The following is a 14,866-nucleotide window of genomic DNA, read 5'->3' on the forward strand; positions in this document are numbered from 1 at the left end:
GGGGTAATCATCAGGGCCTCCCGTTCTCGCCAGTGCTTCAGGAAATTTACATGAAATATTTGGGTTTTCTTCTTCCGATCCGGTTGATAGATCTCGTAGTTCACTGGCCCGACCTGACGAGTGACCTCACCGGTGTATGAGGCCCGGGGCCATCTGGGGCACGGATATTGCTGGGGTGTCGGAGGGGTTTTGCTCGGGAGGCTTCAGGCAGGCTGCTGAAGCGCTCCGTGGGACTGGTTTGTGGCCTGTTTGGAAAGGTCACCAGTCTGGGGGCTGTAAGGAGCCCCGAATTTGAGCAATTCGCCCTGAGCGGATGCCCTCAGCTGTGCCCAGACACGGCCCGGTCCGGTCCGGTCCGTCACACATGGCAACGGATGCCAAAGGAAATATGATGACACAACAGGGGGGGGGCGGGCTTGTCCAATGAGATGCTTTGTCTCCATGCCCCTTTCCTGGGCTTCGCCCAGCATGACTGAGCCTGGAAATGTCTTTTCAGGGCAGGAAAGTGGCTCTTTCCGAGGGGGAATGCCAAACCCTTCTGCTGGGCGAGTTTCTTCTGGAATTCCCTGCCCCTGTCGTAACCCGGCAGCCAGTGAGTTATTGCCTCCTCTGCACTCACTGGGCGGGGGGTTGCTGTGGCAGGAGGCACCAGACGTATCATCCCACCTGGGCTTCTATGTGACATTTTCCTTTGTTTTGAGTTTTTTGCAAATGAAAGGAGACAGAACGGTCAGTTAGAAGCACAAATGGCTTGTGTGAGGTTTAGTTTCAAATAGACATTTTCCTGCCAGTTTGGATTTGGATGCCCAAATCCAAATTGTCACCGCAAAGCACAGGAAAAGATCGCCTTTCAATGCTAAATGATTGTGTGGAATGCCCAAGATCATTGCACGTGAAGTGTTTGAGGGCAAAGATTTAACTGAAATTAAACGATTTGTGCTTTAAAAATGTTGGTAAAATATTGTAGAATAACTTCAATCAGCTTTTTTTTCATACGCAACGTTTTCGGTGCAGTCTGTTGCCCTCTGTTGCATGGCATCAGAACTGCAAGAGTGTGTCATTAATGGGTATGTCTACACTACAGCACGAATTCGAACTAACTGAATTCGAATTAGTTAATTCGAACTAAGCTAATTTGAACTAGTGTATCTAGACCTAAAAGCTAATTTGAATTCAATCGGGGGACTGTCAGGATCCAGGAGGCCCTGCAGGAGAGCTTCCACCCAAGGAGCCTGCAGAGCCACCCTAGTCCTCCCCATCGGGGGCTCATGCCCCATTCCTCCCTCACCTTCTTCCACTTACCCCTCCCTAGCCCCCCTTCCTGATGTAAAAAAAAATAAAGGACACGTGTGTTCAAAAATACAAACTCTCTTTATTTAACAAAACTGGGGAGGGGAAATAAAACTGTGGGGAGACGGGGGAAAGGAGGCAGGAAAGGGCAGGAGAGAGTGTGGGAGAGGGGAGGGGGAAAACTGTGAGGAGGGAGCTGGAAGGGGAAAGAGGGGGAGGGGAAACTCAGGGATCGGGGTGGGGGTGACGCCGGGCCAACCGCCTCCCAGCACGGCAAGGGAGGGGGCCTCGGCGTCCCCGGGGGGATGGGGTGGAGGGTGCAGAGGTTGAGGTGGGGGGTGTGGACATTGAGGAGGAGGAGGGTGTGGGGGTTGAGGAGGAAGAGGTGGGAGGGGGGCAGGAGTGGGAGGAGGGACAGTTGTTGGGGGGCAGCAGGTGCAGGATCAGCACAGGGCACCATGCTCTGCAGCAGGGCCTGCAGATTTGCATTTCTGGCTCGGTCCTCAGCCAGCTGCTCCTGGCGGAGCTGCAGGTCTTCCCACATCCAGGCCTTGACGGTGTGGTGCAGGGCTCGCAAGGACCCCAGGTGCTGGTCCCAGTACTCCTGCTCTGTGGTGGCGGACCGGAGCAGGCCATGGGTGCGGGAGCATGTCCCGGGTGGGGTGGTGCGCCCTGCACGAGCAGCTGGTACAGCTGTAGAGAAAGAGAGTGGTCACTTCTCCCTGGGGACACAGTAGATGATGCCCAGCCCCCTCCCCCCGCCCCGCAACGTGAGGGCGACCATGCCCTGCACCGTCAGAGCCGCTGTGCTTGTACAGAGGCCATGGTCAGGATGTCTGGCTCTCCCCGGGACGGGGAGCTGCCCCAAGACTGCACCCATGTCCCTGTGCCATGTATAGTGTGGCCGGGGCGGTGGGCGGGCGGGGGGGGGGGAGATGTCCCCTGCCTCCATGTAGAGGAGACGTGTGGAGGGAAAGCATCCTGCTGGGTCCCGCCCCAGGGTCAGGAGCATGTCAGGTCTCTTCAGACATGCATGTGCCTATTGGGCCACGGCCCCTGGGTGTCACGCAGCTGGAGCGTGGCATGGCATGTGCTTGCACGTGCACAGGTGTCTGTGTGATCCGTGGGAGGCATGGCCCACGTGCGCGGTCCCTGGTCTCCCTCCCGCCTCCTCCCCCGAACTCCTTAATTGGAACTACTTCCCCGGTACGGTCTCCCTGGATGACCCTGCCGACTCCAGTGCTGGAACTCCTTGTGGTGGCCCCTCTGGTGTGCCCAGGTCAGGGCCCTCCAGTCCCGGCTCGCTGCCTCCCGGGCTGGCACGGACCGCCCCGCCCCCCAAGAGTCGGTCGAGGGCAGGGAAGTAGGGGCAGGTGGCAGCCCCTGCTGCGGCGCCGCCCCTGGTGGCCATGGCGTACGCCTGCCGCAGCTGTTTTACTTTCAGGTGCACCTGCTCCTGGGTGGCCTGTGTCCCTTTCGGGCCATGGCGGCCGCTATGCGCCCGTAGACGGCCACGTTCCTCCTCCTAGTACAGAGATCATGGACGCTGGGGGCCTGCCCCCAAACCTCAATGAGGTCCATGACCTCCACACTAGACCAGGAGGGTGCGCGCCATCTACGGCCCCTGGATGGCCCCTGGGTGCTGGGGGACTGGGCAGGGGGACGGCTCGCTGGCACTGGCTGCCTGGCTCATCCTGCAGCCCCTGGTTCGGGGCAGAGACTGCTGGCAGGGCTGGCTCTGGCAAGTGCCGTCTGGCCAGAGTCTTTGCTAATGAAGCCCGGGATTTGAATTTCCCGGGCTTCATTAGCATAAAGCCGGCGCCGCCATTTTTAAAAGCCGGCTAGTGCGAACCCCGAGCCGTGGAACGAGGAGTACAGATAGTTCGGAATGGCTACGTAGTTCGAACTATCTAGCCCGTGCCGCGTGTAGCCGCGCGGCACGGGGTTCGCACTAGCCGGCTTTTAAAAATGGCGGCGCCGGCTTTATGCTAATGAAGCCCGGGAAATTCAAATCCCGGGCTTCATTAGCAAGTTCGGTATGCATACATTACCCCCCTAGTTCCAACTAGCGGAGTAGTGTAGAAATACATACCCAGGGGGCCTAGAGCCTCCAGGCCTGGCCCCCGTTGAGAGAGAAGCTCAGAGATTGGAGCTGGGGCAGCCAGGAGCCCCCCACTGCTTTGTGGGGTGCAGAACAATGACTGCTCCCGAGGGGGGAAAGGAAGGTGCCTGCACTGCAGGGCCTCCCTGGAGAGACAGTATCGGTCCCTGGCAGACAAAGGTGGAACCAGTTCCAGGGCCTGGCCAGGAAAGAGCCCAAGTCCTGGGAGAAATCAGGCTCCATGCTCAGCTGTGAGTCCGAGTCCCATAGACAAAAGCGGCCCAGGGCAGTGGTGGATTCTCCACATGTCAATGGGTCTAGTGCAGGCCAGAGGCCTTACTGGGATGCGCTAGGGCAAAGCCCAGGGCTGGAGCCGGACGGGAGCCCGTGAGAGGCAGCGGGGCGAGTGGGAGGCTCTAACTCTTGCTCCTGGCCAGGAAGTCCAGTGCTGGGTGACACCAAGGCCACGTCTGCACTGCAGGCATTTTGCTCAAGAACAACTGTTCTTGTGCAATAACTTGTGGCGCGTCTACACTGCACGTGAATTCTTGTGCAAGTAAATTTGCAGTAAAGCATCAGAAAAGAGGGCTTCTTGCACAGGAGTTATTCCTCTCCCCACGAGGAATAAGCCCCTTTTGTGCAAGAGCTGTTGTGCAAGAAGGCAGCGTGGACGGGCACCAGGGGCTTCTTGAGCAAGACACTTTTATGGCTAAAATGGTCATCAGAGCTTTCTTGCACGAGAAAGCGTTCACAATGCCATGGACACTCTTGTGCAAAAGCACATGGCAGGGTGGAGGTGCTCTTGCACGAGACCTTTTGCGCAAGAACTCCGGTGTGAAACAGTTCTTGTGCAAGAAGCCTGCAGTGTAGGGCAGGGAGCAGCCTATGGGGCTACTGGAGCTGCTGGCTGCAGGATGCCCAGTCAGGGAGTGGGGGGGACCCCTAGGAATGGCTCCAACTTCCCAGAGGGGTGGCCAGAGGCAGGACATTTGCCTGGCAGGGTGAGGTGGGGGGGGGCAGTGACCTCACAGGGGCTTTGGGCAGCCCTCAGCAGATCAGGCAAAGGGCAGGTGGGGAGGTGGTGACCTCACAGAGGAGCCCACATCTCAGGCTGAGAAAAGGGGGGGGCGGGCCCAGGGGACTTTGGAGACCCCCGGTTGCTTTAGCTCTGGTGCGTCTCCTGCTCACAGTTGCTTTGTCCTCTGTGAGTTCCACATCCGGACAGCGTTTTGCAGAAGGTAAGAGCCCCCAGGGGTTTGGATCCCGCCCGGGGCCGGCTGGGTTCCAGGCAGGCCCAGCCCTCGGTCAAGGGCCAGAAGGTGATTCCTCACCTGGGCTGTGTCCTTAGCGCCACTGGGGCTTTCTCCTGGTTGGTTTCCCTTTTCCTCCATCCCGCCCACATTTCTGCTCTGTTCTTGCCTCTTCTGTGACCTTCCCCTGCTGCCCCCCCAGCTTGTGACCCAACAGACTAGCTGAAGGAGGGGGGGTGGTTTGCAGGAGCCGTGGGGCGGGGGATGCAGCCCCCATTGTGGGGACTGGGGAGGTGGGGCTGGACCAGGTCCATGCCGGTGTCTTTGGGGAGAACGCTCCACCCCCCCCCCACACACCTTAGACTCTCCCCTGATTGGCCGAGCAGGGGCTGTTGATGGGCAGGAGACTCAGGTCCTTGCAGTGCCTGTGCAAGACCGAGCCGATAAGCAAGGGGCCATTTGGGGGCTGGGGGCAGTCGCTCTGGGGAGCTGGAACCCCTGGATTTCGCTCTGCAGGCTGCGCCCCAAGCTCCCCTTTGCTCCCCTCATTTGCAGCATGGCCAAACACATCAGGCTGTGGTTCCGGAAAGCCCTGAAGATGGCCCCAGGGCCGGTGGGAAGCAGCTCCTCCGTCCCCGCGGGCGGGGAAGCTGAATCCCACCAGCTCGGGGCGACTCGCCCACCGGCCAGGCCCCTCCGGACCTGGCTCCAGAGGCGGCTGGGAAGGCGGGACCCAGCCCAGCGGGGCAGCCGGGTAGGGTGGCTCTGGGGCCTCCTCTGTGGAGAGAAACACCTGCCCCAGGAGCCCAGCCCCCATTACCACCAGGGGGCATCGCCCTGCCCGGCCCCCGGGGACCTGCCAGTCTCCGGGAGCCCCCAGCCTCTCCGCACCAGCCCCTGCAGCTGTGGGTCCAGCTCAGTGAGCAGCAGCGCCTGGGCCTCCAGCTGCAGCCGGGCCACCTCCTGCAGCCGCTCAGACCCAGGTGAGGGGCCGTGAACATGCTGGGCCCAGGGGCTCACCCAGTACACGGGGGGGCAGCCCCAGTGTCTGCCCCGCAGCCAGGGCAATGGATGGGGGCGGGAGCTGCTGCTTGGCTCTCTTGTTCCTGGCGGGGGCTCTGCTGAGGGCGTTGGCAGATGTGAGGGTGGAAGGGGGATGGGTCCCTGCGAGGGGCGTGTGGGGCCCAAGCTGCCCTGGGTCCCTGACATGGGGGCGCGTGACCCCTGCTGGCCGCTGGAGTCACCCTGGTCCCTTCCCTCCCGCACAGAGCCCCCCTGCGCCTCGGCGGAGCTCTGCCAGGAGCGGATGGACTCCCGGGTGGAGGAAGGGGCCATCTATGATATTGAAGAGCAGCTCCACACCCGGGACACGGTAGGAACCTTCTCCACACGGGGGGGACCCGAGATTGTCCGGCCCCTTCCCAGCACGTCCCCCCCTCCGGGAAGGGCTTGTCCCTGGGGATCCCCCTGGGGCCCCTTCTCCTGCATGACCTGGGCCCCCCAAGCTGAGGTCTCTTGTCATGCACCAGCTGGGCCCCCACAAGCCTGAGGAAGCAGTTGGGGGGGGAGTGTGGGTGCTTGGACAACCGGCAGCTCCCACCTCCACTCCTGGGAGGCCTGAGCCCTGCAGCTGTCCGTGGGGGGCAGGCAGGCCCCAGGCTCACAGACTCTCTCTGGGGTGCAGAGCCCAGCCGCCCTGCAGCGGTTCCTCCTGGCCGTCCCCCCCGCCTGCCTCGCCGCCCTCCAAAGGGGCGAGGACACCCTGGCGCCGCGCTGCTGCAAGGACACCATGATGGCCAGGATCGTGGTGAGCGAGTCGCGGCGGCCGGGAGGAGGGGAGGGGATACGTGGGGTGGACAGGGGTCTGCCTGGGCCATGGCGGCGGGTGGGGGTGCTGGAAATGGGATGGGTGGGGCCAGGAGTGCTGGAGGGGGAGGGGGAGGTGGACATGGGGAGGGTGGGTGGGGATGCTGGAGGAGGGAGGGACACAGAAATGGGGCAGCTCTGGGGTGCTGGACAGGGAGGGGGATTCGGAACAGGGAGGGGTCTCCCCGGGCCATGGGGGGGGAGCTGGAAGGTTAGCAGAGCGGGCTGCTGAGGATGCGCCTGGGGAGCAGGGATGAGGAGCTTCAGAGGCTGGTCACCAGGGCAGTGAGGGGCAGGAGACGGCCTGGGGACAAGGATTGAGCTGGTCCCGGTTTGAGAGGGGGGTGCTGGGAGGGGCCCTGTGCCGGGCAGGGGGTCTACAGGGCAGCGGGAGGCAGTGGGGTTGGATCCTGCTGGGTGGGGGCGCTGGCCGTGTGAGCGTCTCTTGGGGGCCCCAGCCTCACACGCCCCTTTGTCTCCTTGGGTCTCACAGGAGATCATGGAGGACTCCCCCCCCCCACTGGTCTTGGCCGACTGCCTCAACGCCGCCTGCAGCCTCAGGTACCGACCCCCCCCCCCCGCCGACTCCCCCCCAGAGCAGATCCCCTGACCAGGGAGTGGGAAAGTCTCTGTCTCCTGGGCTATGTCTAGACTGCAAGCCTCTTTCGAAAGAGAGCACCCAGTGAGTCTGGATGCTCTCTTTCGAAGAAGCCCTAGTTCCATTCAAGAACGCCTTCGTTCGAAAGAAGCACTTTCCAAAGAAGGCGTTCTTCCTCGTGAAATGAGGTTTACCGCCGTGGAAAGAAAAGCCGCGTTCTTTCGATTTAATTTCGAAAGAACGCGACTGCAGTCTAGACGCAGGTGATGTTTTTTCGGAAAAAGGCTACTTTTCCCGAAAACCCCCCTGAGTCTGGACACAGCCCTGCTGCTGAATGAACAGTCTCTGCCCCTCTCTCCTGCCAGCACCTTGCAGCCTCCCCTACAGGCCCAGCTCCTGAGCCCCCTGCTGAGGGCGGCCGTGGGACAGACTGTGTCTGGGGACTGGCAGCAGGAGCCCATCCACACACAGGTACGTCCCTCCGGGCCCTGCTCCCGGGCTGGGCTGGAGCTCCAGAGAGGAGTGGGGGTGGGGGCAGAGGGAGAGAAGAAGCTGCAGGTTTGGATCCTTCCCTCCAGGTTTCCCGTTGCTCTCCCTGGGGGCCCGTCCCTTCCATGCCCAGCCTGGGCTCCTCCCTGCTCTGCGAGGCGGCTCAGACCCTGCTCAAGGCTGCACCCCGGGGCCAGCGGGTGGCCTGGATTCCCCAACCCCCCTCTGACCCAGAGCTCCCCCTTGTCTTGCAGCAGTTCATCCGGGCCCCTCCCGTCGACCTCCAGGCCCTACTGGCAAGCCTCCTCGCCGAGTCCCCAGACACCGCCAGGCTGCAGCTGATCATGGAGGTGAGCCCCGTGGGGGGGACGGGGCCATTGTCCCTGCTTCCTCGGGGGGCCGAGAGAGGAGCTGTGTCAGTGGCTGGGGGGGGGGCACAGTCTGAGAGGAGCCCCAGGCTCTGCCCAGAACCGGCGCCTCCCTACGGGTCCTGACCTGCCTCTTTCCCCCCCAGCACCTGAGCCCGTGGCTGGAGTCCCGCCTGCCCCAGGAGCGAGCCAGGGCCCTTGGCAGCACCACGGCCCTGCTGGGAGTCGCCACCACCCTCCCGGGGTTTGAGGTAAGTGACCTCGGAGCCGGGGGGTCTGGGGCTGCAGGGCGCGGGGCTGGGAGCGTCCCCGGGAGGCAGAGCTGGGAATGGGCCGGGAATGGGCCGCGTTCTCCTTTCCCCGGGGAGGGGCGACCCTGGGCCTTTCCGGGGGGCACCTGGGCCCCAGACTGGGGAGTGGCCGTCAGTGGATCCCCTTGTTCCACCCCCGGAGTGACCCTTCAGTCGGGGCCATTGCTCAGGGTTGTCTCCTCGCAAGGCCGGCCCCGCCCCGCCCCGCCCCGCCCCGGGAGGTGTCTCTGTCCGTCCCCGAGCTCAGAACCGCCTCGGCGGCCGTTAGCATGGGACGTGCAGCCCCAGGATGCTGAGGGACCCCCCCTCTTCTCTCCCCTCAGAACTCCGCCGACTGGCCGAGGATGGGTCACCACGTGGCCCAGCTGGGCCTTTTTATTTCGGACCCATCCGAAGACGTCAGCCGGCTGGCCCGGAAGGGGGTGCACAGCCTGTACCGACTCCTCCTGCACCACAGGGGTAAGGAACCCAGCCGGGACCTGGGCCCCAGGGACACCCTGAGGGTGCCGGCGGCGGGGGGAGGGGACCCAGCCCTTTTCCCCCAGACTGGCCCAAGGGGGGATGCGTCCCTCTGTGTTCCCCTTCTGCCCCCTGTGCCCCTCCATTTGCCCAGGGATGCCTGCAGGGACCCGTGGGAGGGGAAGGGCTCAGACCTGCCAGCAGAATCACCCTGGTTTGTCTCTTGCAGGCCTCAACATCCACCAGGCAGAGGACCTGTGGTGCAGGCACTACTATAAGGAGAGATGGGTCCTGGCGCACAGCAACACCGTGCGGGTGGGAGAGGTAAGGACGCGCTGCCAGGGCAGGGCAGGGCTCGGGGGTGGGGCTGGCTGGGGCCCTCGTGCGGGTAGGACGCGGGGTGGGAGCGGGGAGTCGCTGATCGAATGGTCGATGCATTTTCCCTCGACTATTCGAGCCGTGGACAGGGCGGCGCTGCCCCTTTGTGACGCTGTCCCGGCGTTTCAAAGGGGCGGCGCTTCCTAGGGGCAGCGCCGCACCTTGCCCCGGATCTCCCGTAGGAGGGGAAGCAGGGCGGGGGGGGGCAACACTTTTTGATGGAGGTCGCTCCAAGATGTTGGCCAGTGGCCTAGGGCTGCTCTGTTGTGCGGAGGGGGGTGAGGTCTGGGAGGGTCTTGGGGGCAGGAGGAAGGTGTGACCTGGGGCAGGGGTTGGGGTGCAGGGTGAGGAGAGCGTCTGGGTGCAGGGTCTGGAAGGGAGTTTGCAGAAGGAGGAAGCTGTTTTAGCCCCAGGAGTTGGGGCCGGGCTCTGGGCCGTCAGCTGAAACCTCCCGTGCTCTTGATTTCAGGTCTTTGGGCAGCTCTTCACGCCAGAGCAGGAGAACTGCTTTTTAGACAAGGCTCTGCTCGCTGCCCGCTCCCCCCTGAGGCGCCCCAGCCAGGCCGGGCTGGTCCTGGCCCACGCCCTGCATGGGCAGGCCCATCAGCTCCTGGGATACATGGTGAGCAGCCGGAGCAGATGCAGGAGAGTGGGGCAGGGCCAGGGTCTCCTTCCCATCCCCTCAGGGAGTCCCCCGCCCCTTTCCTCATGCTGCCCCCACCCCACGTCCCTGCTGGGTGGGTCAGAAGCTCACCCTGCAGGCCTGACGGGGGGTGACCAGAGAGCAGAACAAGTCTCAGCGCAGGGGGGAGGAGGGTGGAAATGCTGGGGGGGCCCAGTACCCCTGAGTCCCCAGGGATGAATGTGACGGATTCTGCTTCCCTTGCAGCAGGAAGACAGCCAGTGAGAGCACAAGGAGCTGAGGAGCCAGCAGCTGCGTCCCCCTCCCCCCAGCCCTCCCAATTGTATAGAATGTATTTAAATTCGGATTAAATAACATTTCAAAAAACATTTGGATCAGGCTTTGTCAATAATTTTTAATGGGGGGGGGGGCATTTTGGCAAGTGGTCAAGGGCCACATTTCTACCGAGGAGTTTGGGGTCTGGGACGGGGCGGTTGGGTGCAGAAGAGAGCTGAGGGGAGGAGCCTGGGTGCGCACCGTCCATTGCATCATCACGCGGCGCCATTGTGCTAGTGCTGGAGCTTGGGTGACTGGTTTAATTTGAATGTTTACACAGATTAGGTGTTTTAACTTTAGGAAACTTCATTTTCAATAAGGTCAAATGTTAATTTCTGTCTACCACAAAGGGTTTCAAAGTTTTCTTTCTTAAAGGCAGGGATGAGGAACCTTTTTTGTCTCCAGGGCCACTGACCCCCAGAAAAACCAGTTGGGGACCACACACGAGAAAAGCAAAATACAAAAACCCTTCTTCCAAAACCCACAAGCCTCACTGAGGTGAGGGGAAGGGACAGGGAGGACTGAGGTTCGGGGATCCCTCATTTTTGGCCCCCCCTCAGATTGAGAGGGACCCGCAAATGCCACTCTCCCTGGAACCCAGGAGAGTTAATCTGTGCTGGGGCTGGAGTGCCAGGGGAGTGAGATGTCTCAGTCGGGGCCACATTCGTGAGGCTTGGGGGGGGTTGGAGGCGCCAGGGACGCATTCAGATAGAGCAGGGGAGCCGGCAGGGACCCTGAGAGGAGAAGTGGGAGTGAGAGCCCAGCCGGGGAGACACAAGGAAACCAGAGTCAGTCTAGTATCTCTCAGGCAGCTGGGGTAGACACCCCCCACCCCAAACCCCAGCCTCCTGTTGGATCCTCCTCCCACAGTTAACTGCCTCTGAGTCTGCACCCAAACTCCCATCGCTGCCCTGAACCTGTCCCAGAGCCTGCAACCCGCAGCCTCTCCCGCGCCCCACTCCCCAGCCATCCTGCACCGTAACCCCAGCCTCAGGCCAGCGAACCTGAGTGAGGGTGGGGGAGCCCAAGCAGCAGAGGGAGGGGGGAGTGGAATGAGTGGGGGCGTGGCCTCAGAACAGGGGCAGGGGTAGGTGCGGGGAAGGCAGCGGGGCAATGGTAGTGGCCTCTAATGCCCACACCCCTCCCTTCGGCATCGCTTATGTCCCATGTCCGCCCCCTCCTGAGCCCACAGCCGGTGCCAAGGCCTCGTGCCCAGGGCGGGGTCGCCCCTGTGAGCTGCCAGCCATACTGGGGAGAGGCGAGAGGGTCTGGGCTGCTGTGTCCGTTGCTGGCTCCTGTCAGGCCTTTGCACCAAGTCCTGGTGCAGCCTGAGCAAACCTGGGTCCTTCCCTGCTCCTCCAACACCACCTGGGCAAAGGGAGGAGAGTCCCCAACAGCCTCTGTCACTTCGGCCTCCTGTCGGGGGAACATGCCCCCTGCAGCATGATCCCCTGTAGATCTAGCCCTCTGGGCACTCACCCAAGGTCTCTACACGGCAGCTGCTCTGTGCCTAGTGCTGGCACTGCAGAGCCATTTGCCACTTTGCACCCGACTGTCACCAGGTCCTTTCCATTTGCAGGGCCGGCCACATCTCCTGCCCGCTAGGCCATTGGCTGCACCCTCGTCTCGCTCCTCCTGGTGTCTGTATCCGTCATCACCTTGGTGCTGGAGAGATGGGGCCTGCCCCAGCCTGCCGGGCTGCAAGGGACTCCTGTTGGGAGCAGCTGCATGGGAACCAGAGGCCCAAGAACGGGAGAACCCTATTGACCTGCTGTGAGCAGGAGACGGGGGTGGGGAGGGGGCTGGGGAGGTACCTGTACTCAGCTCTGAATGGGGGCTGGGGAGACACAGACACTGCTGATGATTGCTGCACTGTGGGCCCCTGGGTTACAGTCTATGCCCAGGCAGCTCCTCCAGTCACTGCCTGTCACATTACTGGATCTTGAGGGGAGCAGCCAGATCACTGCTGCACCCATAGGTGGGGGTGTTGGCCCCAGAAAATGGTAGAAAAGGGGGCCATGTGGGGTGCTGAATAGAAGCTTATTATCTGATAGTCCTATGTAAGCTATTTATGTGGTTGTATAACGTCTGTGTGTGTAGTTAGGAATCTGTAGTCTGTGTGGATCCTGAATATTTCTCTGCATGTGGTTGAGCATTGGGTAGAGCCCGGCCTGTGGACATGCTAATTAGCGAGGCCCTGTGGGACAATGGCACTGAATGGGCCAAGGACACACCTAAAGCATGAGGGCGGACACCTAAGAGCGGCCAGCAGAGAGAGGCTGAGGACCAGGTGATCTCCTGCAGCCAAGAAGAGGCCAGGAAGGAGGGATAAATAGGCCATGTGGTCGATGCCATCTTGGTTCTCAGCTCAGCACTTCATCCCAGAGGCAGCATTGCAGGGATCGAAGAGCCTGGAAGACCTGTGAACCCATCCTGACCCTAGGATGTGCAACAAGAACTCTTAAACCAGCAGCTGTAACATCTCTGCTAGAGGCTGCATCGAGAACTGGGAGATTCGGTGCATGTAACATACTATTCCTTTAACAACCTTACTCTCATGCTTTTCTTTATTGTAATAATAAACCTTTAGGTGTTAGATGCTAAAGGATTGGCTCAGCATGATTTGTGGGTAAGATCCAGAGGGTAAATTGACCAGGGATCTGTGGCTGGTTTCTTGGGACCAGACAGAACTTGTTCGGGGTAGGTGGGATTGGGTGCTAGGACCCCCACCGGTGTATGAGGCCCGGGGCCATCGGGGGCATGGATATTGCTGGGGTGCCGGAGGGGTTTTGCTCGTGAGGCTTCAGGCAGGCAGCTGAAGCGCTCTGTGGGACTGGTTTGTGGCCTGTGTGGAGAGGTCACCAGTCTGGGGGCTGTAAGGAGCCCCGAAGTTGAGCAATTCGCCCTGAGCAGACGCCCTCAGCTGTGCCCAGACACGGCCCAGTCCGTCACACTGCCCCTCAGCCTGCAGGCCTCTCCTCGCTCTCAGCCAGGCCAAGGGCTGAGCCCTGCTGTGGCCTGCCCCAGCCAGCCAGCCAGCCAGCCCAGCTCCTCCTCCTGCACAAACAGTCCCGCCTGCTCCTTTAGCAAAGCAGAGCGGGCTGGTTGTGGAACTTCTGGGAGACTGAGGTTCAAGTCCCAGGTCTGCTGCAGAGCCCTTGTCCCTGCCACTCCCCTGAGTGGGCCTCAGCTCCCGTCTGTGAAACGGGGACACTGATTCTAACTCGTCTAAGGGGAGCATTTTCAAAGCCCTAAGGGAGTTGGGAGCACAAGTGTGTGACTGTGCTTTGTGCCCACTGCTTGGTGCTCCTAAACCCCCCAGGTGCTTAGCTTGGGAGCTTTTCCGGGCAGGGGCTGCGGCTAGGGTTGCCAGGTGTCCCGTTTGAACCGGACAGTCCAGTATTTGAGCTTTCTGTCCAGGAGATAAATTGAGAAAATATCTCAGTTTTCTAAATAAGATGTACTCTAGGTTGTGATGCAATGGCAAGTATGTCTGGTATTTTTATTGACCATCTGGCAACCCTGGCTGCGGCCGCCTCTCACTACTCTGGTGTGGACAAAGCACTGCAGTCATCCCGGGACAACGCCCCCAGAGACGCTCTCCCTCTGGGGCAGGGTCCTTTAATGCTTTTCACACTGACATAGGCTACGGGACAGCCCCTTGGACACGGGCATGAGTGTCCCCGCGGGGCGGTATCCCCCGGACGCTGCGCAATGCAGAGAAGAGGGGTGAGTCCTGGGGGATTGGTGGGACAAGAGACGTTCCGTTATTTTAACCCCACCCGCTATAAAGCAGCAAAACCCTGGGTCCAGGTACTCAAAAGTGCAGGGCTCTGCTTCTGCGGGATTAGCCGCCCCTTCTCGGCTGGGAACACGCAGGCGAAGCATCAAAGGGCTCCCACCCCACTGAGATGGTGACTGCATGTCTCGGGAAGGGAAGAATCCAGCCATGGGGGGGGGGAGGGATCCCCTCTGGCACTGACGGAGAGGCCCAGAGACATGCAGAAGGAAAGTTCGGGAGGGAGGGGGCAGAGATACCAGGTAGGGAGGAGGACGGAGGTGCAGCTAACTCTGGTACTCGTGACACCCAGACCCCATCTCTCCCCACCTCCTTGGACCCAGGCAGCACCTGCTCCTTTTTGTCTCCTCTCCCATTGACTGCCGCCCTCCTCACCACCAGGTCTCCCAAAGGTTCCTCTCCCCAAATGTTTCCCACTCCCCTCCCACTGTTCCTCGCTCCCAAATCCCTGGGGTCCTGTCAAACAAACGTCTCTTCCTCCCTCCTGTGGCTGGCACCTCCATGTCCTGTAGCCTGGCCCCCCTCCCTTTACTCCATTCTTCACCAACCCTTCCAGCTCCTTGAGTTCCATTTCTTCCAGCCTCCACCCCAACTCCCTCCATCTGCATCTCCACCCCAGCCCTGCCTCCCAGCCCCGCCTCTTAGCCCCCGGCCCCAAACCTTCCCTTCCCTGGTTCTTCCCTCCCCAAACTGCCTGTTCTGGTTATTTCTAGGCCAGGGGTGAAGCAGGAGCCATTCTGCTGGGCGCTCTGCAAACACAGAACAAGGACAGTCCCAGCCCCACGCGTCTGGCCCTTGAAGAACAAACCCAGAGGCAGAGGGACCTGGACAGACGGGATGGTGAGGGGCAATTTCCCTCAGCAGCTTGGGCCGTCCTGGCAGAATGGTGTCTCAGTCTCCTAGGAGATCACGGTATTGGGAACCAACTGTCCATGTTGTGCTAGACAAGGGCGATAGGAAGCCGCTCTGGGGTGCCCCACTAAGCCTGGCGGGCTGGGG

Source organism: Pelodiscus sinensis, chromosome 25 (genome assembly GCF_049634645.1).
Source record: "Pelodiscus sinensis isolate JC-2024 chromosome 25, ASM4963464v1, whole genome shotgun sequence".
In the NCBI taxonomy this organism is placed as follows: Eukaryota; Metazoa; Chordata; order Testudines; family Trionychidae; genus Pelodiscus; species Pelodiscus sinensis.